At 42.2% G+C, this 16,652-nt stretch overlaps 1 protein-coding gene across 3 annotated transcripts in view; it reads left to right on the top strand.

Moving 5' to 3' along the window:
* Positions 1-16,652, top strand: part of LOC105835075 (voltage-dependent calcium channel gamma-2 subunit) — a 281,672-nt gene that overhangs the window by 195,137 nt on the left and 69,883 nt on the right. The window lies entirely within an intron of this gene.

The following is a 16,652-nucleotide window of genomic DNA, read 5'->3' as shown; positions in this document are numbered from 1 at the left end:
CGTTTAAGAATATTTTAAAATTATTTTGAATTTATAATATTAAATTATGATATTAAAAATTAGATAGGAATAAAATAGGATAGGTGTTTTATGAAATTACATATGGTTTTTCAATCAATTATATTTTTTTGAAAAATGCAATTTATCAACCACGTATGTGATTTTTATAAAATTTAGAGGAAGTATTAAGAAACATTGAAAGTTTTATTTAATACTATTACGTTAATGATCAGCGTTGTTGAAAACATTTTATAAAACCTCAAAGTTGAAAAATGGAAATTTTTGTTGACATAAATTTTCAAAATTATTATTAACATGCCATTTCTTTATTCTTAAATTGTTATTCATTTGTACATAAATTTGATATTTTTCAAACAATTTAAAAGTTGTAGTAATCTATCATATTAGTTTGCTCCATTCTTTTTTTGATAAAAGTTTCACATATTCTTCCAAAAAATCTTTGTTTTAAGAGAAGCTTTAGAAAAGAAGAGTGTTAGAAAACTATAAGATTTAGTATGTAAATGAGTAACAAAAATAAAAGAATGGCATGCTGTAGGTAATTTTGAACATGTTGACATTTTTACAACAAATTTTAATTCTTTTTTTTTTGAGGTCTTACAATACACTTTCAAAGACGCCCACCATTATCAACAGTGGCACTAAATAAAACATTCTTAATACTTCTTCCAAAGAATCTCGCAGCCAACTTAATGGATTTTGGTTCTCGGCCAAATTTGCTAAAAGTACAGTATGTTATTCGTTATAACCTCTTGATCAAAAGTTTCAATAGACATAAGGTCCAAAAATTAATGGTTTTCGAGATATTGAGCTTAAAAGTTCGAGTTTTAGCTTCATAAATGTTTGAAAATGTAGATATAGGAATTACAAACCTTAATGTATTTTTCTAAATCAATTTTTAGGTGTATTCATGCAGAGTAAGCATAAATATATTAAGGATGAGGGTGTGTGTGTGTGTGTGTGTGTGTGTGTGTGTGTGTGTGTGTGTGTGTGTGTGTGTGTGTGTGTGTGTGTGTGTGTGTTGTGCGTATATGTGTGTATACAAGTGCGCGCGCGCGCTTGGATGTTTACTTTTGCAAATTATATTTTAAATCTAAAAACACATGTGTACACACACACACACACATACATACACACACACACACACGTGTCCGGCGTAATAATGCGTACGTATCGACGTAATACGCATGAGCAAATACTTGTGTGACCAAACACATACGTATGTATAAACTGTTTACATTAATTTACAGTTTTTCGGGAAAGGTGGGAAAGAGAGATTTTAAAAGATGTTCTCGAACATCGAAATTTAGCTTAGTAACTGTGTCTTCCCAGATAGCAAGGTGTCGTATAATTGACGGCATTATTTGGTCATTTTTATGACGAAGCAGACATCATAAGATGACGTCCAAATGTCGTAAAACTGACGTACATTTGTTTCATCTTAACGATGTCATATATTGACGTCAAAAATACGTCATTATTTTCATATTATTGACGTCAATATTGACCTTGCTACCTAGAACATCTGACATTGCCTAACTTCTACAGTCACCCATCCAAATCTGAACCGCCGACGACGTTGCTTGATTTCGAAGATCATACGCAACCTGGCACTTCGTGATGATCTGTGAACACTTGATGCTCATTAATGCATATTTGTTATAGTAGATCAGTCCAATAGATGTCAGAAACATGAAACGTGTAGTTAAATAATATTTTTATAAATGAATATAAATCTACAGTTTTTTACTGATTTTTACATCTTCGAAATAACACGTGGAATAACTTATAAAAATATGTTTTTGTTCTGTTTTTTTAATAAAGCTAAATTATATTCCAGACAGCACACAATATTTATAAAATATTTACAAAATATTTATAATATTTATCGGAATATTTTATAAATATTTATCTAAATATTTTATAAATATTTTTGTGATTTTTACAGATTTGACAGATCATAAAGATTTATCACAAATATTATAAAAATATTTATGAAATATTTATATATGTATATTTATATATATAAAATGAAATTCTCTTCTTCTTTTGGAAACGAAAGAATTTGAGAAGAAGATAAAGCCTGTTTTAATTCCTCAAAAGCGAGCTGATGTTCCTCTTTTCATGAAAATCTAATCAAATTTTCTGTAAGAAAATATAGTGATTTTGCCTTAAAAAAAAAATTCTTTAATAAACCTACGATAATATGAGCAAAACCTTAAAAAGCTTCGCAACTATTTTTTATTATAAGAAACGGGCCAGTTCTTAACTGCAGAGATTTTCCTCGAATCAGTAGCAACTCCTTCGGCCAAAATAACGTGTCCCAAATATTTTATCTTCCTAATAAAATGAACACATTTTTTAAGATTAATTTTTACATTTACTGAGTGGAGTTGAACGAAAACTCTTTTAAGATTTTCAACCATTTCTTCGAAACTCTTCTCAAAAATAATAATATCGTCCAAATAAACTAAACCGATTCTGGACAACAATTCTTGCAAAATCTTCTCCATCAAACGCTTGAAAGTAGCAGGAGCATTGCACAATCCGAAAAGCATCACCATGAACTGCCAAAGCCCATTTCCGACTGAAATGGCAGTCTTCTCCCATTCTCGAGACGAATTTTCACCTGTGAATAACCACTTTTAAGATTCAAAATAGAAAACCATGAATTACCAGAAAGTTGATAAAGAATATCGTTTATATAAGGTAGTGGATAAGAAGCTTTCTTAGTTACAGCATTTAGCTTTCTATAGTCCACACAGAACCTCAACGATCCATCTTTTTTCTTTACTAAGACGACAGGGGAAACCCAAGGATTTTAAGACTCCCTGATCACCCCTTTTTCCTTCATATCCCTAATAATTTTTTCCACTTCTCCTCGCATTTGAAAAGGAATGCGTCGAGGAACTTGTTTAATAGGAGAAGTGTTTTTTAAATTTATTACATGTTCCACGACATCACAGTTTCCCGCGACAATTTCTTTGAAAAACTCTTCCTGATGATTAAAAAGAAAATTTTTTTAAATATCTTTCTGCTCCTCATTAAAATTAGAAGCACAAGAGGAAAAAAGTTCTATCAATAAAAAAGGGAGGATTTTTCCAGAATTATAAATTCGCGAACAGCACAAAATCTTTTCCTTTTCTTCTTTTTGATGACCAAACGAGGCTTTAAAAACAGGCTTTTTCTAAATTTACTTTTTTAAGAAAATCCACTCCCAGCAAACAATTATCATACATCTCTAATACGTACATCTATATTTTCTTTGAAAATTTCCCTAAAGAGATCTCTACTTTGATTTTAGATTTAATCGGCACTCTTTCCTCAAAAGGATATTTCAAGAATTTACCTTACAAACGCGCTTTCTTTCATTCATAAACTTCTTATTTAAAATAGAAATATCAGAGACCATATTTATTTAAAAAAAAAACATTCACGTCTATCGACTTTTCCTTTGTAACAAAAATTATTAAAATTAGATTTATTCTATTTAAACAAAATTATCAGTAAAACTAGATTTAATTTTATTAAAAACGAAAAAATTCTAAATCAAAATTCGGAATTTTTCTTCGAAAAATTGTTCTTCTCCCATTGAGAGCAACTAGACCTTGTTTCCTTTATTTTCGGAACATTCAGCACGAAAATGCCTCTCTCTACCACAAAGCTAGCATTCAGAAGAGTTTTTCTTTTCTACCCGAACGTTCCCTTTTCGATGAAAACTTCTACCTTCTTTCTCTCCACTCTTCTCTCTCTTGCCAACTTTTTTCTCTCTTTTAAACCTGTCAAATTTTTGAAAATTCATTCTTGCGAGAGGAAAATCTCCTCTTCTTTCAAAACTTTTCCCTCGAATAATTTTGACGGCCTTCGATCTCTCAATAGTCAGCTTCAAAGAAGTTATTCCATCAAGCTGCAGAGTCCTCTTCACGAAATCATTGAAGAGAAAGGAAACGAATTGCGCACATGCAATTTTGTCTCAAACGGCGAAAGAACATTCAGGGTAGGCCAAACGAGAAAGCCTCTTCAAATTAGAGCCGAAAGTTGCAAAATCTTCCCCTATTTTCTGTCTACGGCTGGTAAATTGTAAATAGTAATTCTGAGTGAGTTTGCCCTTTCTGAAACGCAATCCTAACTTAGATTCAAGCTCGGAAAACTTCAAATTTTCTAAATCAACGGATTCTAAAACCGAACGCGCCTTCCCCCACAAACACGAGGCTAGGATAATCACTTTCGATGCATCATTCCACTGATTCTCATGCGCAACCAAATTGAATTGCGAGAGGAATTCTTGTAATGGCGCCGATCCGTTAAAATTGTTGGGTTTTATCGTTATTCCCAACCTCTCTCGCATTTCTCCCGCACACGCCTTCCCCGCGCCCCCGAATTGCGTCACTGCATCCGAATTTCCAGCGGAAGTCACATTAAAATTTGGACTTAGTTGCGGTTTGGAGAGTCGCTCTTTCAACTTCCGCAGAGCTGCCTCTCGCTCCAGGAAACGAGCTTCGATCTCGGCGCGAAAGGTCTGCTGCTTTTATCGTTCCAGCCTCTGTTCCTCTCGCAGCTGCTGCAGCTCTAACAGCACGGCCTCCATCGCACTTGTTTCCGCGGAGATCGCCACGATCTGGGAGCGGGTCTTCCTGGCGAGTGTGCCGTCGACATAAGAATTTCACAATGTTTTCACAGGATTTCCGTCGGCTATTTTGCACGTCCGCGATCCTAGACGAGCCCCCAAAAGTGTTACACTTCCCGCGACACTCCCAAACTCCCGGTCTCCTCGCGCGCACATTTCTAACTTTCGGTCGCACGCGAAAAATAACACTCTCTCGTTATAAGAGGAAAGTATTTATTTATCCACTTTAAAAACACGAGCTTGACAGCTTAGAAAACCGATATCCAAAAACCAAAACGTTCCCATAGCAACCAAGCAATCGATATCGATCTGCTGGACCAGCTGACTCGCGCGGCCGGGTATCATATCGGGCGACGTGTGCAACAATATAATACTACGGACTAGATCAAACAAATAAAATTTGTAAAAAAAGCATTCTAACAATAAGTATAACGCTCGGAAATTGAATTTAAAATGGAACGGCACTAAATGTAACGCCACGGACTGAATTAAGCATTTAAAATTAGAATTAAACTTAAACGCATTAAAAATGTAAAAGCCATTGCACGTACATTTTCTTAATCATAATTGTAAGAAATTGAGCAATCCGATTGGTTAATTCGGTCGATTACAGCTAATTTGAGCAATATGATTGGTCGAAATCTTACGGTTAAGGAAATGTACGTGCAATGATCTTTACGGTACGAATTGAATTAAGTATTTAAAGTTAGAATTTGTAACGAGCCGTTCCTCCGCCGTCGTTAAGGCATAAAGATACGAGGCCGTTATCTCGTGTGGTCCCCTCCGCTTATCTCGTCTCCCCGCACATCTCCGCTCCTCTTGTCTCCAAACGGGGGCTATGAAAGCCCTCCGCTGGTGATAAGAGAGCAGATCTCCCCGGTCTAGCGTACTGAGCCGACCGATCCATCTCAGCGTACTGAACTGAGACTGCTGGTGCACGCATTGAGTGCCAACATAACCTGACACCGGCTTCCTTTGTCAGCGCGCACTGAGCGCTTCCTCGAGCCACATATTGAGTGGCGAATCACCGCCCCGCTCGTCACCCGAATCCCGGTACGCGCACTGACTGACCGATCCCGACAACGTATTCGGGGACTCTGTCTTGAGGGGAAATCGACGCCGCAAAGGATCATCCACGCGGGATGACTCCTGACAGCAACAGCTGATCGCCGCGGCTACCAAGCCGAGCTCCGCGCAGCCGCGCACCGCCGCGACCAATCGTAGCGCCGCGCCGACCGACCCAGCGAATGGAAGCACCGAGCCGCATAGCGCAACCGCAGCCAATCCGGCTACCGCCATAACCGATACGCACGCCGCCTCGCACTGCACAGCCGTAGCTGTACCGCCATGAGCGGCGAGACCGGCCGCTACCGTCAACCGACGCACCAACCGACCGACACACGGACCGTACGCCCGCCGCAGCCAATCCAGCCAACCGATACCACGCGCACATGCGCACCGCGACAGAGATCGCCAAGTCACGCTTACGCGCCTCGCACAGCGAGATCTTAGACTAAGCATTGTATCCCATATAGCACAGATTGTTTCAGAAAGCTTTCAGAAAAATTTCAACCTTTCACAGTTCATGTGCAACAATTCTGAAAGAATTCTGTAATATGTCATTTGAAATGTTTCAACAAAAATATTTCTGAAACCTTCCGTATGAAATATTTTTACAGACCTTTCCGTTTAATTATTTCTGAAACCTTTCACGTGAAACAATTTAACAAACTTTCAAAAGAGTTTTTTCTGAAATCTTTCACATGCAATAAATTTGAAACTTTTAGTTGAGTTATCCCTAAAACATTTCATTTGACATATTTTTACAGACTTTTCAATTAAATTATTTTCAAAACCTTTCACATAAAATAATTTAATAAATTTTTCAGTTGAGTTATTTTTTACATCTTTCACACACGCTATCTTGAAAACTTTCAGTTGAGTTATCTTTGAAAACTTTCTTATGAAATAATCCAGCACATATATTGTTCGCGGACCGTCACTAGGTGACGCACGCGGCACCTTTCTCGTAATGCAATTCACACTTCACAAGCTACATAAAGCAGACCACGGTGACAGAAAACGAATCAACCTATGCTATCGTAGTGAGTAGCTCTCGGGGCCTACGTGATATTTATTATTGTGTCTTAAAGACACATCTTTCATGGCTAAAAATTTTAGCTTTGGTAACGAATCCTTTTTCTGCGTGTAGTGCACTTATTATATAGCACAGAAACCTTTCAGAGATATTTCAGAAATGTTTCAAGTGAAAAGTAAATCATTTCAGAAACGTTTCAAAATATTTCTGAGACAGTTCTGAGACAGCTCTGAGATAGCAAAGTGTCCGCGATGCTTGCACTTGAAACATTTCTGAATGTTTTCAGAAAGGTTGCAGATATGTATCAGCAACCTTTCAGTACACTTTCAAAAATGTTTCAAGTGCAAGCATCGCGGACATTTTGCTATCTCAGAGCTGTCTAAGAGCTGTCTCAGAAACATTTGGAAACGTTTCTGAAATGTTTCACTTTTCACTTAAAACTTTTCTGAAATATCTCTGAAAGGTTTCTGTGCTGTATAGAATATATTAGCATAGGGACAGTGTACATATTAGTTAGACATTTGTAATAAACGATAGAATTAAGCGTAATTCTCATTGCCTTATCATTCACGCAACCCCAGCCCGCCGCCCGAACCCTGAATTACCCGCAGCTATCCGTAGCCAATAGATTTGAAGAATTCACGGTTACAAATTAATTTAAACATATTAGAACTTTACTTATTGAATTTTATACAATATTTTTTATGATAATTTAGAGCTGAGGTCGCCTGATGATCTTTGTTTAAAATAAGCTAGCATTTAATAATTTATTAATACTTATGGGAATAATCGGGAAAGACTAGAATTTACCACCATTAAAATGGTGCCTGATAGGATTCCCTCAGGAAATCTCGTGTGGAAGGCTCCTGTCTTCCACCTTGATTCACACCTTAAGCGGTAGGCCGCCGTCGCCGCGACCGCCAATACCACCCGATCGAGAGGCTTGACGCCAAGCAGCATTCCCATCGCCGCCACCGGCGTGGTCCGCATGGCTCCCAGAGCCCCTCTTAAGACTAGAGCTCTGACGTGCTCCAGTGTTGACTTAGCGGTTTCTCTCAGCACCCTTGGCCACCATACGACAGACGCGTAAAACATCCGAAGTCTGTGTATCGCTGTGTAGATCCAATGGATCATTTTTGGTTTAAAACCCCAAGTCTGCCCGAATGTTCTTCTGCATATCCAGAAGTAAGAGCACACACTCTTACAGCGGTTTTCGAGATGTTCTTTCCATGTCAGCTTCCTATCTAAAATCACTTCCAGATATTTAGTCGACACAGTTGGAACTAGTCTCGTTCCCCCAAGGACCGGCCCCTCCACCGGGCCTACCTTGTACCTGCGAGTGAAGATCACGAGTCCGGTCTTTAGTGGATTCACCGGCAAACCGGTCTCGCCGCACCACTCTTCGACCACCTCCAAGGCCCTCTGCGTGAGTTACAGGAGAGTCCAGAAAGGGGCCTCGTATCAGGATAGCCATATCATCTGCATATCCCAACGTAAAGAAGCTCCTTTCGTTTAGCGTCATGAGCAGTCTGTCCGCTACAAGAGTGGAGAGAGGACTCCCCCCTGCGGGCAGCCTCTCTTCACCCATCCACTAACCTTCACTGTTCCCAAAGAGGCCGTTACCTGCCGCCCGAGCATGCCTCTGATCCAATCCACGATCCTTTCCGGCACGCCCCTGCGAGTAGCTTCCTCACACACCACTTCATGCGGTGTGTTGTTAAAAGCCCCTTCTATGTCTAGAAAGGTGCCAACTACGTAGCTCTTCCTCTCCAATTGCTCCTCGATAAACGATACAGCGGAGTGAAGCGCCGATTCTGTAGAATATCCTGTTCGATACGCGTGCTGGTTCACATGCAACGGTTGTTGCAGTTGAACCACGTCGCGTATGTAGATATCCACCAGCCTTTCCAACGTCTTGAGAAGAAAAGACGTCAGGCTAATTGGACAAAAGTCTTTGGCAGAACTGTAGCCCGTTCTTCCCGCTTTAGGGATAAACACAACTCTCGCCTGCCTCCAAACCCTAGGTATATAGCCCAATGCAAAGCAAGCCCTCAGCGTCCGCGTGAGCGGCCCGGTGATCTGCTCCAGCCCTTCTTGAAGAAGGGCCGGAAAGACCCGGTCCGGCCTAGCCGACTTAAAGGACTTGAAACCTCTTACGGCCCATTTGACCTTGTCAAACCGAACGATTTCTGCCGGAAGAGACCAATCTTTTCCTCGTACCCTATGTGGATTCGAGATTCCCCGGTAGACGTCCTCCTCCAAGCCTCCGCGGAAGCCCGAAAAGTTCGACTCCAGCAGGTGGTTTAGGCATCGCTCTCCAGATGCCATCATCCCATCGTCGAGCCGAATGGCCTTCAGAGCCGCGTCCCGATCTCTGGCAAAGATCCTGCCGAGCATAGCGGCTTCGGATATCCCCTCCACCGACTCGGAGAACCTCCTCCAGCTCTCCTTTTTAGCTCTTACTACAGAATCTTTATAGGTCTTCTGAGCTCTTCGGTGAAGGTCCCAGTCAGCCTGGCGGCCCCTGTTCCAGGCACGACGTGCAGCACTTCTGAGCTCCTGTAGCTTGGGGTTCTACCAGCAGATTTCCTTAGTGTTCCTCACTATCCTTTCTGGACAGTTGTCCTCAAAACTGCCGACGAGAACCCTTTGTAGGTGTTCGACGCACAGTTTGATCTCTTGCGGGGTCCCATGTCTTTTGGGAAACTCCCTAAGACCGATAGCCAGGTCCTCTCGAAATGAGTCCCAGTCCGTCCTCCTTGGGATCCTCACTGTTTTCACCTTCGATTGCACTTTGGCCAGTCTGAAGGTGATCTGTCTGTGGTCCGATAATGAGGGCTCGTCAGAGACCCTCCAGCCGGTCACCTCCTGCACTACCTGTCTTGAACAGATGGTTAGGTCCAGAACCTCCTTTCTCACTGCAGTGACAAAGGTAGGCTCCCCGCCTCTGTTAAGAAACTCTAGGTCTGTGGACACCAGAAATTCCAACAGTTTCTCTCCTCTCCTGTTGGTGTCCATGCTCCCCCACATCGTGTGGTGCCCGTTCGCATCGCATCCCAGTATGAGGGGAAGTCGCTCCTTTTGGCAAAACTCCACCAGTCGTACCACCCGATCCGATAGCAGCGGATCGTTCTCTTCGTGTGGGAAATAGCCCGACGCCACTACCATCCTCGTCTTGATCCAGGTCCCGCTGGCGTCCTCAATCACAACTGCTACCAAGTCCCTGGAACAGAAATCTGGCAATAGCTGGCTCTCCAACCCTTTAACGGCTACACAGGCCCTGGGTCGGTCCTCGTGTGGTGGCCTAAAACAGCCTATCGCACCCCGCCAGACCCCTAATACAGCCTTGGACCAGCCAAGGCTCTTTTATTAGTGATATGGCTGTGTGCACCCCAGCTTGGCGCCTGACAAGAACAGCCGAGGCTCCTTTGGGTGAAGCCCATCACGGTCAAGCCCACTACGAAGACAAGACCTGTGAATCGGGCTCCTTCCTACCCTTTCCCCCTCTTGGGGTGGACCGGTCACTTTAAAAGTGACCCGGTTTATCTCAAGATGGGGCTTAAAGTCCACCGCCTTAAGCCTATTAATGAGGTTTCTACCCTCGCAGGTAGCCCCCACACTCTCAGCATAAATGCGCTAGCCCGAGGTGACGATTCCCTGATTCTGCCGCTCCAGCAGCCCCAGGACCGAAGCAGCGCCCACGGGAGGTCCCGGGACCCACACCGCAGCCCTGTACTGCTTTTGCAGCACCTCCAGTCCCGACACCATGAGCTTGGCGCCCTCCCACGGCACAATGCCTTCGATCCGGCTTTCGAGCCATTTGGGTGACCTCCTTTTGGACACGTAACGATTGGACACCGCTCGATTGGACACGCACGATTGGACACGGCTCGATTGGACACCGCACGATTGGACACCGCACGATTGGACACCGCACGATTGGACACCGTATTATTGGACACCGCATTATTGGACGCCGCACGATTGGACACCGCATTATTGGACGCCGCACGATTGGACACCGCACAATTGGACACCGCATTATTGGACATCGCACGATTGGACACCGCATTATTGGACACCGCAGTCTTCTAGTGAATAACATTTATATATCATATGACAGATTATTTAACCTTAGAAACATCTGGCAAAAAAAAGCTTTGATTTGCCAGAAAAAAATTGAATTTTAAATGTCTATATACGTATTTTTAGGAGCATCTCGTTTTGCGTGGAAAGTTTCAAACCCATGTGGTGCAGAAAATACTCGCACGCACACACACACACACACACACACACACGGGGGGGGGTGCAAGGGGAGCCTTCGGCCCCCCTTCCGCACCCACTCCATCCAAGTCGCTAACCATGTAAACTGTATTAGAAATCTGCATACACACACGTGAATGTGTGTGCGTGTCCAATTATACGGTGTCCAACAATGCGGTGTCCAATAATGCGGTGTCCAATAATGCGGTGTCCAATAATGCGGTGTCCAATAATGCGGTGTCCAATCGTGCGGTGTCCAATCGTGCAGTGTCCAATATTGCGGTGTCCAATTGTGCGGTGTCTAATCGTGCGGTGTCCAATCGTGCAGTGTCCAATAATGCGGTGTCCAATCGTGCGGTGTCCAATCGTGCGTGTCCAATCGTGCGTGTCCAATCGAGCGGTGTCCAATCGTTACGTGTCCAAACGGGATACTCCCGAGCCATTTCAAGGACTCCGTATCCACGCACTTCACCACCGCAGCCCCCACCCCTCAGAGTGGTGCTGTCAAATCTGGGCAGGGTACCCTTTCGGATCCCCTGGATCTCTTTGAAGACCGCAGCCCTCAGCTGCGCCAACAGCTCAGCAGTCATCACAGCATCAGGATACCCCTCCTCGACAATCACCCTCGTCAGAGAGTCCGCGGCGTTAACGTAAACATGGGTCCTCTGGACCCTCTGCTTCTTCTGCGCCCCTTCCGCCGATTGTGGGGTCCCATCGGGGTCTTTCCCGTCCGGCGTTATTGCCGGAGTTCCCCTGAGGTCCCCCAACCGGCGTCTGGGGAATAGCCGAGGACGAGGAAGAAGAGGTTCCCGGAACGGTCGGCGGAGGCCCAGTCCCAGCCTGAGCCCCTTCCCTCCGCTCCCGAGCCCTCCTCCTCTTGACGGCTCCGGAGAGTTTCTTCTTGCGAAAATCTTCCTTCGCCGGTTTGTCCGTTGCGGCTTCGGTGCCTTCTGTGCCCCCGGGGGCCCGCTCGGCACTCGAAACCCCCCTCCCCTCCGCGATCTCGTTGCTTCCCGTGCCCTTACGGGTCCGTTCAGCTCCCGATCCCGCTTCTTCCACCCTTCCAGAGTCCTCGGGCGAAGCCTCCATCGGGGTGTCTTTGATGAGTTTAAAATTTTTGAATGTTCATCTCTATTTTGTTCCCACGAGCAGCTAGGGAAATATACGCCACCCACGCAGAGCCCCGCATGCGTGGGTAAAGCTAAATACTCTGGGGTTTCGCCTGGTTCCCCAGAGGCATCGTTCAAGACACTGCTCCCCCAGTGCCATGCAGCCCTCGCCACGATAGCTTCCAGCTTGGGTCCAGTTGGTTCGCGGTATCTTTCCCCATCACTGGGCAGGGTTTTACGCCCGCCGGGGCAGGTTATAACCGTTACTACCCAGGTGATCCGCCCCGCCACACGGGGGTTTAGGCCCGGACCGGGGTTTCCTCTCTGGGCGTCCTCCTATCCGCCACCCGGAGACTCGCCCGCTAGGCACTCAACCCACGGGGGAAAAGGTGTAACAGCAAAAGAAAAAAAAACGCCGAAAAGACATTAAAAATGCCTGCGGGTGCAATGACGAATGTGCAACTGCAGCAACTGGCTAGTCGTATGCGTATTCCATACTTTAGAGACGTTTTCATGCGTAACGCATTACCGATAAGCGATCCACGTCGAAACGAGAGCGGTATCATAAACTTGGATGATGCGATAGTATTCGGTACTCATTGAGTAGCGTACGCAAAGAAAGACAATCACATGATATATTTCGATAGTTTTGATAATCTTTGGCCACCTAAAGAACTTGTGCGATATTTCGGAGACGGTGTGACAAAGATAGAGTACAATTGAACTATTAAACCTACAATCAAAGCCTTTGTGGACAATTGTGTGTGCAGTTTCTCCTAACGGTCGATGCGTATGAATTTAAAGCTCGACAGCTAATTAACTCAGTATTCGTTGGTTTTTCAATCATGTCATTGATACTTACGATAACTGAGAAGCGCAGTGTCCTCACTACAATGTACTCTCCAATCATAGATTAGAGCAATGACGATTACAAGCTCGGTCTAATGAACTTTGAGACTTACAACACGATTCCGAACGTAAATGCTTCAAATAATAAACTTTACTTTGATGAAGATGACGTGGAAGTTACGATTCACGAGGGATCGTACAAACTGCAAGTCATAAACAAGTTTTTGAAACATTTTAAAATAAAAATGAAAAACATGACAATGATAGCGTTACACTCATATCGCGCGGTGACATCGCAATTGAAAACAATGATGACGATAAAGACCACGATGACAATGATTTCTCGATAGTACTTTGCGCGTAGTACATAACAATACGATGAGGAGCGAAATAAAATGCGCCTATAAAATGAATTTTAGCAAGCCCAACAATATTGGATTGTTGCTGGAATTTTCTTCAGATCGTATATTAAAGCCGCGAAAATGATACAAATCAGATTTATCGATTAACATTATTAACATAAACATTATCCGCATAAAATGTAACGTGACCTCGAGCACATACAGTAACGACAAACGCGTGCATGCAATACATGAATTTTCTTGGAACGTGGCACCAGGATATAAGATCTCGGAAACACCGATGCAGATCATTTATCTGCTAATTACCGCGAAGCATTTCGGATTTGACGATACGCGTCGTCGATCAATACGAACAACTGCTTAATTTTCGAGAAAAAGAAATCACTGCCAGATTGCACGTACGACGATTACGATGATGACGTTTGTGTAGGCGCAGCATGAGATGCTCGCGTTGAACGAACACGTAAAAGATAACGCAACATTTACGAAACCAACATTTAGTAGTAAATTTCAATCACCAAGAAAAGAAGGTTGCACCGAGAAAAAGACGCTTACCACGTCGAACGTTGCATTTCTATAATCTTTGAGATTCGCGGTACAACAATGACAGACATCTTAAACATCCAGAATGAGTTGATGTTCGATGATCGCATCATCAAGATCGAGACACACACGTACAATCCGTTCACCAATACAACGTTTAATCACAACGATAAGATAAGAATACCTATACAACATCAGGATTTATACACGTTACCGTCTGAAACTTTTCTATATATCGGAGCAAAATTTAACGCTGGTTGGGATCCGTGGTATCCCCCGAATGGATACTTTAATTTTTGTATACCGCTCAACATGCTATTAGGATTTTACGAAGATTACAGACGCATGGTGATTAACGCTTGTCACGAATTGATCTTGATACGCGCGCGCAACGACAATAATTGTTTAGTTAGCGATCCAGCGCGGGAATCGGAAACTGACAGTACAATGGCGAATGCCGCATGTGTTGTTAAATGAGAGAAATAAACTGCCGATACTGCGAGCTCTGGAAAGCGGGCGATACCTCAGCATGGTTTTTTGCTCATGGGATTTGTATGAGTTTCCGTTATTGCAACGCACAACCAAATTCGTGGACTATCAAGACCGCTACTCAGCTTGAAAAGCCGCGTTACGTCATCTTCGCTCTGCAGGCTAGTCGGAAGAACGTCATGCTTGAGGATACGAGCCGATTTGACCGTTGTAAACTGACAAATGTGAAACTGTATCTAAACTCGGAATGTTATCCGTATGACGATATAAATTTGGATCTCGAAAAAAACAGATGGTCAATTTTGTACGATATGTATGCGCGTTTCTGTAAGGACTATTATGGACACGATAATCTTGAGCCGCATCGATCTGTCACGACTTTTCGACAAAAAGGTCCGTTTGTAATTATCGATTGCTTTCGACAAAACGAATCGATCAAAAGCGCAACCGTAGATGTGCGCATAAAATTTGAGTGTAAGGAAAATGTGACCGCGTACCGTCTCATCATACACGATCGCGTAGTTCAATACAATCCGTTGACCAACGTTGTGCGCAAAATTATCTAAGACGACGCCGTTCTTTTCTTCTGAAAATACATTTGAGACGATATAAGAATCTATAACACATCGATGTTGACTACAGTCTTCTTAACGATAACAGTCATGTCTGTACCAACGTTCGTGAACCTGCAAGGTTTCCTCGTTGAGAGAAGCTTTGTCGTGAAGGAATTTGCCTTTCTAAAAAATGGCGTAGAACTTTCTCACTATATTTTTGGATGCTTTGAACCATGGAACAATCTCACCAAGATAGAGAAACATCAGGCGAGGTGGTTGATTGATAATCATCACGGCATACAGTGGGAGGATTGAATGATTCCATACAGCATGGCTAGGAGTTTGATTACAGCGGCGGTGATAGATGCAACGGTAACCAAAGATGAAATTACTGTATACGTTAAGGGACGTGAGAAACAAGAATGGCTGCGGGATTTGCCATGGACGAAGCGACACGAGAAGTCTATATCGAAAACTATATTGAAACGCATTATGAAAATATTAAATCTCTAAACAAAATGGATGTTACGCGTACCTTACGTTGTCAGAAACATGTAAACAATTACACTCTACAAAACGTATTTGAACTATTCAATTGGTCTAACAATAAAAAATAAATATAAAAAATATATATACAATCTTTTACTTTATTTTACCCCATCATATTTCGTTTTTTTCTCTTTAATAAAATCCACATTTAATAAATTAAATTAATTTTTACATATTAGGATAATTTTTGTAGAAGATAGAAATAATTCTTAAATAACTTTTTTTTAATTTTTACACAAATACATATTTATTTATTTATCGCACAAATCATCATGTACAATATTGTTAGAAGCATACGTCACCAGTTCTATCATACAAGTTTTATCATAATTTATATATAATATTTTTAGAACATCACACTTATTAGTAACGTAATTTTGACATAAAAGGCTTACAAAATGTTTATATTTATCACTTACACTGTAAGTATTTTGATGTAATTGATTATATACAGATTCGACGCAGTGTTCAAGATTAAATAAAAATAATATTGTTGGTGGTTTCAGGTATATACAAGTATTTTGCAACATTTATTTTACGATACCTTTATCGTATATGTTTATACAATTTCTATTACTAAATCACAAATAAAAAGTCTCGAAGATGGTATAGTTGCCTGCACGAGTCCTTTAATATCCTTACGTCTCTCGATAAATTTTTGCCATGTTATGCATGGCAAAATTATCTGGTTACTCGTGTTGTCGCCAAGCATTATTTCCACAAAAGGCTCAGGCCCCACGTTGATTCCAATGTCTAAATATTTGAAGGATGTAGCCGTAAGAGGAAATCTCCTTCTCAGAATGCGGAGAGTATGGTGCGACTGCGATATTGTTCTGTAAAAAAAAAAAATGTTGCGAGTCAGAAGTAAAATCCAAATAAATATGTAGCAAATTTTAACTTAATTAAAAACAAAAACTTACGATTTATCGCACGTTTTGTTTTGCTGGATTGGAATATAATAGTTCATCTCATACGTTTTTTCAAAAATCTTCCACCGATCGACTAAGGAGCAACGTTGTCAGGAACCTTTCCGATGTCCGTAATAAGCAACTGTAGTGAAGATGCTGAAACTTTTGTAATGAGCGACTGATGTTGGAATTCTTCTTATATAATGCACCCCTTCACCATATCTTAATAGTACTGTACATGATCCCATTGGTCTTCCAAATTAGCCTCGTAAATTTGTAAATA

Source organism: Monomorium pharaonis, chromosome 1, assembly GCF_013373865.1.
Source record: "Monomorium pharaonis isolate MP-MQ-018 chromosome 1, ASM1337386v2, whole genome shotgun sequence".
Lineage (NCBI taxonomy): Eukaryota > Metazoa > Arthropoda > Insecta > Hymenoptera > Formicidae > Monomorium > Monomorium pharaonis.
Note: the sequence above shows the minus strand (reverse complement) of the source record. Positions and strands in the feature narration are given on the sequence as shown.